Source organism: Argiope bruennichi, chromosome 10 (assembly GCF_947563725.1).
Source record: "Argiope bruennichi chromosome 10, qqArgBrue1.1, whole genome shotgun sequence".
Classification (NCBI taxonomy): Eukaryota; Metazoa; Arthropoda; class Arachnida; order Araneae; family Araneidae; genus Argiope; species Argiope bruennichi.
Genome location: NC_079160.1, coordinates 127707206 through 127717585, shown reverse-complemented (window position 1 = coordinate 127717585; position 10380 = coordinate 127707206). Strand labels below are relative to the sequence as shown.

Sequence of the window (10380 nt, the reverse complement as noted above, 5' to 3'; positions counted from 1 at the left end):
ATTTCCTTTATAAATGGCTTGGTGCATGGTTAATTTTATTCAGTTATTTAATATTATTGACTGCTCAATTCATAATAAAATGCTTTGCTATAGTATAATTTCTATGTAGTAACATCTTTTTTATAATATGATGTAATTTTACTACAGTGTTGAAGTGATAACAATCAGTTTGAGTAATTGTTAAAGTTTATACTGTTTATTATTTAATTTTGCAACAATATTTTTATTATGTGCAGTGAATTAGTTTATTTATTAATAGTTTCATGATAATTTAACTTATTTGATTTTAGTGTAACCTAAATATATACAAAGAATTTTATTATAATCAATAATATTAAGTGAAATAGTACTGATTAATCTTGAAATTAAAATACGCATTAACTTAATTGACAAAGCAAGAAATGAGAATTTAAGAAGAATGAAGACAAAGAAGCATGATGTGTCTTGACAAGAAGAGAATGCTGTGCCATGTTATCCTGTGCATCAAGCAACTTGGATGGGAAAGGCGAACTCCCCTACATTCCTGTATTTCACTTTTCAATCCTGTGTTCATTCGGCATGGCACTTGGTACGTAACCGGAGGGTTGCTTTTCACCTGCACGATGCTTTGCTGTGTTATCCTGTGCACCCGTAGATCTTTGAAGAAAGTTGTGGGTTTTGTTTCATTCCTGTGTACCGCCTGTCTTGGATGAAAATGTCGTCCCTGCACTTTGAAAATATTAGGAGATTTGTGTGGGTGAATAAAATGCTCGATTTCTGGCATTTGCTTATTTTGCTCTATTTATTTGTAAACAAACATTTTGCTTTTTTTTATTTATTTCATTTATCTCCTATGAGCAAAAATTAAATCTTTATGTTCAATTTTAAGCTTACTTTTGCATAAATTAAGTTTTGTTTCTTTATTTTGTAATTAAGCGTCTTAGAAGTAATTTTAACTCATTTGTTTTAATTACTTCTCATTGGATTATCACCTGTTTATTTATGGTATCTTTTCTGTGGCCTGATTCCAAATGGGAAGCACCTATAGGCTTGTTTGTTATCTTAAAGGAACAAATCGTTGAGTGTTTTCTCTTTGGATAAGGCCACAAAGGTATTTCTTAGTTACATGGTTTGAAAAAAATATATATATAGTATTGTAAGTTATGCATATATTCATGATTAAGCTGTTAGTTATTGAAATAATTAATTTAATTTTTATTATTAGTGTATAGTTAATATTTTTTTTACTAGCAATGTATGCTGTTATCTCGATATCTCTTCTTCGCTGTACTGTGTTTAAGTAATTCAGGTTATTTATATTATAAGAGTTGTTATTAGTATTGGAAAATGATTTATTTATTGATTGAAATTATACTGACATTTCTTTTTAAAGTTGAAGATTTAAAATCTAACAATAAGACTGAATTCAGTTTCACAGTGTGCACCCCCCCCCCCCCCTCTTTAAGAATGCCAACTTTTAATTTAAGCCTATTTATTGTAAATTAGTGAAAACAAAAATCAATTCATTGTTGTTGTTGTTTCTCCCTTCATTTAATTGTGTTTTTCCTAATTTCAAGTCTATTTAGTAGAAATTTGTTTCTGTTTTTAATTTGAATAGTATTGGATTGCTCGAATCCTGTCGAGCAGTGTCCAAGTACATATTCTTTCCATTTTTTTCTTTTTATTGCACATCTTTCATGTGTAGCTGATATATTTGCTTACTAAATTTATTTCTATATAATTTGAATTAGTATATTCATTATTGTTTTTCCTATGTAAATAAATGTTGCTTCATCAGTACTGTTTTGTTTGTTTGTTTACATTTTGACACACTAACACATAACATTGTTTATATGCATTGAGCTTTGATACATAACATATATTTCATATTAATTAAGTTAATTGTTGAAAAGTAGAAGTGTTTTTAGCAAATTTAATATAAATCTTAATGTTTATTTGAAATTATTTCTTAATGTTTATGTTTTCACATATTCACTGTACCATGTCTTGATGTGTTGTTATGCATATTTCTTAAATTCCTAATGCATTTTTACATTCATATTATTTTACATATGACAGTGAACAGAAGTTTCCTTTAGAAATTAAAAAATTATCAATGAACTTATCTTCCAAGTTTCTGTGGTCTTGTTTTGGTTATGCATGTTGTCGGTTTTTACACCCAAGTGTTTAGAAAATGTGAGTTTTTCTGAATGTCTACTTTTTAAATGGTAAATAAGTTCCCAATAGTTTGCAGAATTCAATTTCATAATTGCTATCCTGTGAGAGATTTCACTGAAAAATAGTATATTGGTTAGTTTAGTTGAGTTATAAATTTTAGTCATGTATGGACATGCGGGTTGATTGTTGGCATACTGTATTACTTTCATACTATATTTATGCATTCTGTTAAGAATACTGTTTGAAATTTACACAGTTTCAGATATTTGATTCAATTTTATAAAGAAATATTAGCAGAAATGGTGTTTGTTTGGTGTTGTGTGTGGTTTTTGTACTCTGCCGGTATTGCTCGTCACTTAAGTTTTTACATGGTTTTTAAATTTTTAATGCTTGGGAATTTTTTGGAAATAATTTGCACTGTTCAATTTAATGTGTTTGATTTTGTAAGAGGTTTCATTTTGGCAAAGCAGATTATTTGGTTCACTGCACTTAATGGTTTTTGGTGGAGGCAAATCTTGAATAGCTGTTGTTGTGTTGTGATTATTTTGAATTGCATGCTGGTGATTAACTTATTGAAGATTATGTGACATTGAAGTTGATGATTTCTACGTATGAGAAGAAGTTAAATGTTTTTGTTGATTATTATTTCATTTCTGGTAGTCTTTGTTTATATAGATTTTCCATATTTGGATTACTTGGGATATTCAATTTAATTGTTTATAATGTGATTACATCATCCTAGCAAGTGTAGTTGAAGGTGAAAGAGTGTTATTATCTCATCAACAACTTTATTTTGTAAAGATGAAGTCTGAATATTGAATGGGCATTTAGGATTCCCCCCCCCCCTTCTGATGGCAGTTATCAATGAGTGAAGGCATGTCAACTGAACTTCATATCCTATTTTTTATGAATGAAATGAAGAAATTTTGAAAAGATATCTACTTTGTTATGCTCTAACATGGAAGAAGAATGTATAGTTATATGAAGCAGTTTTATAGCAGAAAGAAGATGAAGTTTGTGTACAGTGTAAATGACAACAAAAAATCAACCTTTACTTTCAACTGAAGATAAGAGAAGACAAACTGGAACATAGATGTCACTCTTCTGAAATGATGTGTTGATCATTTTCTTCATACAAAGAGATGCTGGAAGACAACATACATGAAAGCTGTTTCAATTTTCATTCAAAGAATTTTAGTGGAAAAGACTTGTTTTGATGAAAATCCATAGGAAGCATTTCTACACTGAGTTTGACTGATTTCACAATGTTAAATAGCATATTGTTTACTGTGTTAGGTGTTAATTCATTATTTCCATGAATAGTTAATTGTTACTATTTAAATACATGCAATTTATGAATTCTTTAGAGACTAAATGGACAGTATAGTTATGAACACTATTTAAATGCATTGTTACATCAACAATGATGCCCAGTAACAATTTATGATTCTATTATTCTTAGCTAACTGTAAGCAACAGTGAATATTGTTCTTAATACTTTTCAACACATTGTTACATCAACAATATTAAAGGCAACAATGAAGAACAAATGATATATGTGAATAATAGTATTAAAATCTCTTCATTAACAAGGTGTTTTGATATTTGCTTCATTGAAGAAGGATCATAATGAGGTAAGTGGATTTAAGTTTATGAATACTGTATTTGACACACTTGTAAACAAAAGAGTGTTTCGAAGATTCCACGACAACATTCAATTAACAGTGTCTGCTCCTTTTTTTTTAGGCCAAGTATGAACTGTAATAGTTTTAAAAATAGGACTTTTATGAATATTTGGGTACACTGCATTCAATATTTTTTTTCACATTAAGGATTTTAAATGAATTTGAATATCTAATACAAACTTGCAATGTTTCTTCGTAGAACATTATTCATCCTTGCATATTCACATACCATTTTTACCAAATTAAATTGATAGCAATTAAAATATATATTAATTACACTTCTTTTCTATATAAGAAATCTGAATTTATTAGTAATTTTTTAGATTACATAACTTTTTTTATGTTTGAACTATGCTTTAGAATAGGATTTCTTCTGTCTCGTTGTACTGAAATGCAGTGTTATTGAATTTTAGACAAAATTTCATAAATATTTTCATAAAAAGTGTTTTAATTTGAAACACACATGCTTTGAAGGAGGATAATAATGATGTTAATGGTTAGAAAAGTTATCATTTTCACATTTGTGAGTAGAGAATTGTTACGAGGATTCCTCGGTGACATTCAAGTTGCAGTGTGCACTACTTATATTTTTAAAAAAATGTAGATATAGTACATCAGAAAATGAATTTTCATTGATAATAAGAGTTTTACTACATTCCTAATTTTATTAACATTATGGATAAGGTAATTTAGTTATTTTCATACAAACATGTCATGTTTCAACACAGAATATTCTTCATCGTTACATATACAAAGATCATTTTCCCCAAATTTAAGAACTACCAATGAAAAAAATGCATTACATATAATTTATGACTTGTTAAAGATTGTTTATTTAATAGTAATTTGAAGTTAATGTATCTTTTTATGTTTAATGCTTTAAAATAATAATGTTAATAGTGCACATGCATTATGTTCAAAAATAGAATTGACTTTGTTGTACTCAACTGTGCATTCATTGAATTTCAGACAAATATTAACACAGAAAATGTTTAAATCTGAAACAATGTATCATTGAAATGGTTATTATAATGTTTGTGTACATGTCAGGGTTAATATAAGTTAGTTTGATCTCAATGGTTTGTGCCTGAAATGGTGAAGGAAAGATATACCATTCAATATATAATTATATAACTGTATTTATACATTTATTTTTATAATATAAAAACTTGTATGTGTTCTTTTCTCAATAACAAGTACATTTGACATTATTTAATTGTTATTTACAAGAATAAACCTTACAAGTAACTGATAGTTTAATGCGTAAGCTTATTTAGACAAACAGTATTTACTGAATTATTGAAAATCGTAACCTAGCACATTAGAAACATTTCACACATCATTAACATAAAGAAATGACAATTTCTATGTTTGTTAATGTTTTGCATTAATTAAAGAATTATCATTTTACATGCAGCTTTATATGTGGTATGCACTTACATGTTTAGCATTCAGATGGTTGTTACAATGTTTGTGTACACATAAGAGACAATTTATGTCTTTTTGATATCAATGATATGTGACAGAAATGATATTGGAAATATAAACCACTCAGTATAAAAGAATGTAACTGTCTTACACGTTAACATTTTTAATATTGAAACTTGTAAGGTCTGTTTCATGCATAACAAGTACATGTGAGACTTTTTGAGTATTCTTTACATTAATAAACTGACATAGTTTAATGAGGACGTTTGTTTCGACAAACAGAATTAACTGAAATGTTGAAAATAATTGCTTAGTGTTTGTACTTATCTCATTATAAGAATTTCTCACAATGTTTACATTAAAAGAAAGATAACAATTACAATGTTTAACAGAATAATCATTTTATATGCAACTTCATATATAAGTTATATGCTCTTGTATGTTTATAGTTACCAGTTTATGAGTATTTTACTGCATTTCACATAACACTAAATGTAAAAATGGGTACATTTCATATAGATTAAAGAATATGCTTAAACAGGAGAAGCAATTAATGTATTCTTATTGTAAACACTATGAAGAAATAAGAATCTTGCAGACATATTGCAATTGTAAAAAAACACTCTTAATAACTTCTTCATTGAATGTTCAAACTTTATGCCTGTATTTAACATAATGTAAGTAAAAGGAAATGTTCCATTTGATACAGTGTTTACATGAACAATGAATGAAACATTTCACATGAACAAAAGAATGCATTGCAACATTAAGAGTGTACAATTTTGTAAGGTAAAATTACACACAGGTTGGGTTTTTATAGAAACATATGTATATAACTTGTTTCAACATGTAATAAGCACTTGCATATTGCAGCTTCTAACTATATTACAGTGCATTTTACATGACATTAAACTTTAAAAACAACTTGTAATATGTAGAAACATTTCTCTTTAAGTAAATAAGAAGCTGAACATAGTAATATAGATACTGGATGAAACATTTGAAGAAATCTATGTATTCATTCATTGTAAATATTGTATAATGAAGCTATACATTAATTAGAATTGGAAATAACAATCTTAATAATGTATGGCTCTATTTAACACAATATAAGTATGACATTACACTTCATATAATGTTTATATGAATAAATACATATAAATTTTGCATTAATATTAGATAGAGGTTACAATTTCAGTGTAAGGTGAAATTACACATATACTTTATAGTAAGCATTCTTCATATAAGTATTATCTATTTACATAATCTGTTTGAACAAGTAATAAACACCTATGAGTAGAATCCACAAACTATATGTTTGTATTTAACATGAAATAAGTATGTCAATCACATTTTGAACTTTATTAAAATTAAAAAACTTGCAATATGAGAAAGTTATTGCATTCCACATTGTATTACAAGTAAAGAATGGGAACATTTGGCACAGTTTGAAGATGAAGCTTAGTTAAGATGAAACATTCTTTGAATGTAAATGTTGTTTGAAGAAATGGGAACCCACACATAAATTATAGTTGGACAAAGGACTCTAAATAATTTATCTATTTGATTGACAAGCTTTCTGCCTGTATTCAACAGAATATAACATAAAATTAAACACTAACAAGATAATGCTGTACATGAAAACAATATTAATATTAGAATAGGGTTACATTTACAGTGAAAGTAAACATTAGGCATTCCTTACAGTCAACTTGTTTGAACAAGTAATATGAATCTATAAATTGTATTTACTTGAAGATGAAGATTTCCTTGCATTATAAACAACATTTAATAATTAGAACAACCTGTTATATGATGAAACATTTCACACTGAGTAAAGATGAAGCTTACTGAGTTTAATGATATAGATTCTTGATGAAATATTTTAAGAAATTTATGCATTCTTTGATTGTAAATAGTACATGAAGAATCTGCACACAAAATATAGTTGGTAATAACATTTTTATGCAGAAATTTGTTGAATTTAAAAACCATATCTTTGCATTTATAGTACAAAGTAACATTAAACATTCATTTAAGACTTGAGCTTTCTTTATACAACTGTTACCTCTTCATATCACTTATTTCCACAAGTAATAAGCACTAATGTGTTGAATATACAAATTGTATGTTTGAATTTTACATAATCTTATGATTTCACTCAACATGAATTATGAAAACAACTTGCAGTATGAGTAAACATTTCACAAGTGATTAACCATGAAGCTAAATAACAAATAAATGAACAATATAATGGATACTAGATGAAACATAAAGGGAGATGAATGTTTATATTTATACACACAAAATGCAGTAAGAAATCATACTCTTATGCATTAATAAGTTGAATATACAAGCCATATATTTGTATATATCACACTATAAGAATATCTTTGCATTTTACACAATGTTTACATGAATGGAAGTTTACAATGTCATGAAATATTTTGCATTAGTGAAAGATTAAGCTCACTAATTAATTGTACAAGAACTGAATGAGCACATTCATTCACAAATGAATGATATTGAATATTACATGAAGGAATACATTTATATTAAAGCTTGCACTCAATTATATGTTGAATTTCACATATTAAAAAACAGTATTTGTATTTACCTCAGTATTTACAGTAGAAATTGTTTGAATTGGAAAGAGATTTCATTTTTAGCACTGTTAGAAGATACATTACACATTGTATGAAGGGAATTACACAACTTGTGCATTTATTAAAACAATTTGACCTACTTTGAAGTTCATATGAAGTATACAAGAACATTTACAGCTTTTACTTCACTAATTTGACATTCTTTACACCAAATTCAGTTCTAAATAAGAATTACTTCAAAGAACACTTGAATTCTTTCTGCGAATGCATATAAATATGAACTTTACCAGACATTTATCTTAATTTGCTAGAATTTAAGTGCTTGACCTACTTTTAGGTTTGAATCAAGTATTTAACAACATTTGAAGGCTTTATTTCATTATTTTTATAATATTTACACCAAATTGAGTTCTAAATAAGAATACATTCTGCAAATACAGGTATTTAACTTAATTATAGCGTATTAAAACTCTATAAATTTGTATTTGAGTGAATTAAATATAATTCAACAAATATAAATGTTACTTGACATTTTAAATTCAGAAGCATAAACAATTTCATAAATATCAATAAAAATTCACAAAAAGTAATTGAAGAAAATTCAAAATGTAAACATTTTAAGGAAAAACGGAGATGCGCGATTTTCGGCAAAGTCCTAATAGGAGCACGCGATAAGGTGAAATTTTCTACTAAGTCCGACGATGTGAGAAGTCGCGTTTTTCAGCAAACTCCAAATCAGAACGCGCGATAAGGTGATAGTCGCTTCGCTAGTTTTCCGTCCAAGTCCGACGATGTGAGATTTTCGGCAAAGTCCTAACCGGAGCACGAGAAAGTGAGAAGTCGCTACCCGAGATTTCCTTCTAAGTGCAAATAGGGGAGAAGTCGCGATTTTCTTCAAAGTCCAATCACCGAGAAGAGCGCTAAATACTACGTAGCACTAGTTCGGCGAAACGGGTTGCCTGTGCACAATTTTTCTTATTTTCGCCCGCGGCGGCTTCTTCCGGTCGCCTGGTGGCTGGGCAAAGCGCGCGCCACTCGCGATCACGAGCGGAACGTCGGGGATCGTCCGTAGCCCTATATGAGTAGCAGGTGACTGCTGGAAACAGTGGTCGATCGCGAGACAGAATGCGTTTTAAAAACGCGTCGTAATCTCGCGAACCTGTCTTAGGTCTCGGCAACGGGATTGGGTTGTTAGTACCGGTTGGCTACCTCCGGGAAAGCGGTCCTCTAACGTTGACGGTGGGTCTGTCGTGCCCGATCGGATCGGTTCTCGGTTCTTTATGGGTCGGTCGGACGCTGCCTCCGGGATCGAGGGTGTTATTCTTCTGCTACGAAGGCTGCGATCGGCGGGGAGGTATTCTCCGTCTTTCTGGCCGCTTCCAAACTATCTCAGCCTCTCTGCGAGCGGCTCGGCCCCCGTGCCGTTGACGCGACGAGCAGAACCGTACTTAAAGGAATTGATTGGTTTTCTGCATCTGTGTCCAGCGCACATATCTTCTCGATGCCTCCGCACTCGCCCCGCGGCGTTGAAGCCGTCGGGGAAGTCGTGAGACTATAGAACCTCTGTAGATTGCACGGGGAATACCTACACAAAAAGCGAGATTGACTGAGGGATCCTCCGTTGTCGAGGCGTCCCCCGCGACTGAGATGGTCGCGACTCGTGAAATGTAAGGATTCGGAGTGCATTTTCCGAACGTTCTAACGAACGATGGAAGTTACCTGGTTGATCCTGCCAGTAGTCATATGCTTGTCTCAAAGATTAAGCCATGCATGTCTAAGTACATGCCGTATTAAGGCGAAACCGCGAATGGCTCATTAAATCAGTTATGGTTCCTTGGATCGTACCTTACTACTTGGATAACTGTGGCAATTCTAGAGCTAATACATGCAGCAGAGCTCCGACCTTCGGGAACGAGCGCTTTTATTAGACCAAAACCAATCGGGCCTCGTGTCCGTCTCTTGTGGTGACTCTGTATAACTTTGGGCTGATCGCACGGGCTCGTCCCGGCGACGTATCTTTCAAGTGTCTGCCTTATCAACTGTCGATGGTAGGTTACGCGCCTACCATGGTCGTAACGGGTGACGGGGAATCAGGGTTCGATTCCGGAGAGGGAGCCTGAGAAACGGCTACCACATCCAAGGAAGGCAGCAGGCGCGCAAATTACCCACTCCCAGCACGGGGAGGTAGTGACGAAAAATAACAATACGGGACTCTTTTGAGACCCCGTAATTGGAATGAGTACACTCTAAATCCTTTAACGAGGATCCATTGGAGAGCAAGTCTGGTGCCAGCAGTCGCGGTAATTCCAGCTCCAATAGCGTATATTAAAGTTGTTGCGGTTAAAAAGCTCGTAGTTGGATCTCAGCTCCGGCCGGACGGTCCGCCTACCGGTGGTTACTGTTCGCTGCCGAGCGTTCAGGGGGCTTCTGTCTATGATCTTCACCGGTTGTGGGCGGAGACCCTCACGTTTACTTTGAAAAAATTAGAGTGCTCAAAGCAGGCG

At 31.6% G+C, this 10380-nt stretch overlaps 1 non-coding gene across 1 annotated transcript in view; it reads left to right on the top strand.

Annotated features, from left to right (window-relative positions):
• The first annotated feature begins 9592 nt into the window (after positions 1-9592).
• Positions 9593-10380, top strand: part of LOC129989548 (small subunit ribosomal RNA) — a 1814-nt gene continuing 1026 nt past the window's right edge. The window contains exon 1 of the ribosomal RNA XR_008785810.1: positions 9593-10380. This exon is cut by the window's right edge and continues 1026 nt beyond it. This is a non-coding gene — a ribosomal RNA (small subunit ribosomal RNA).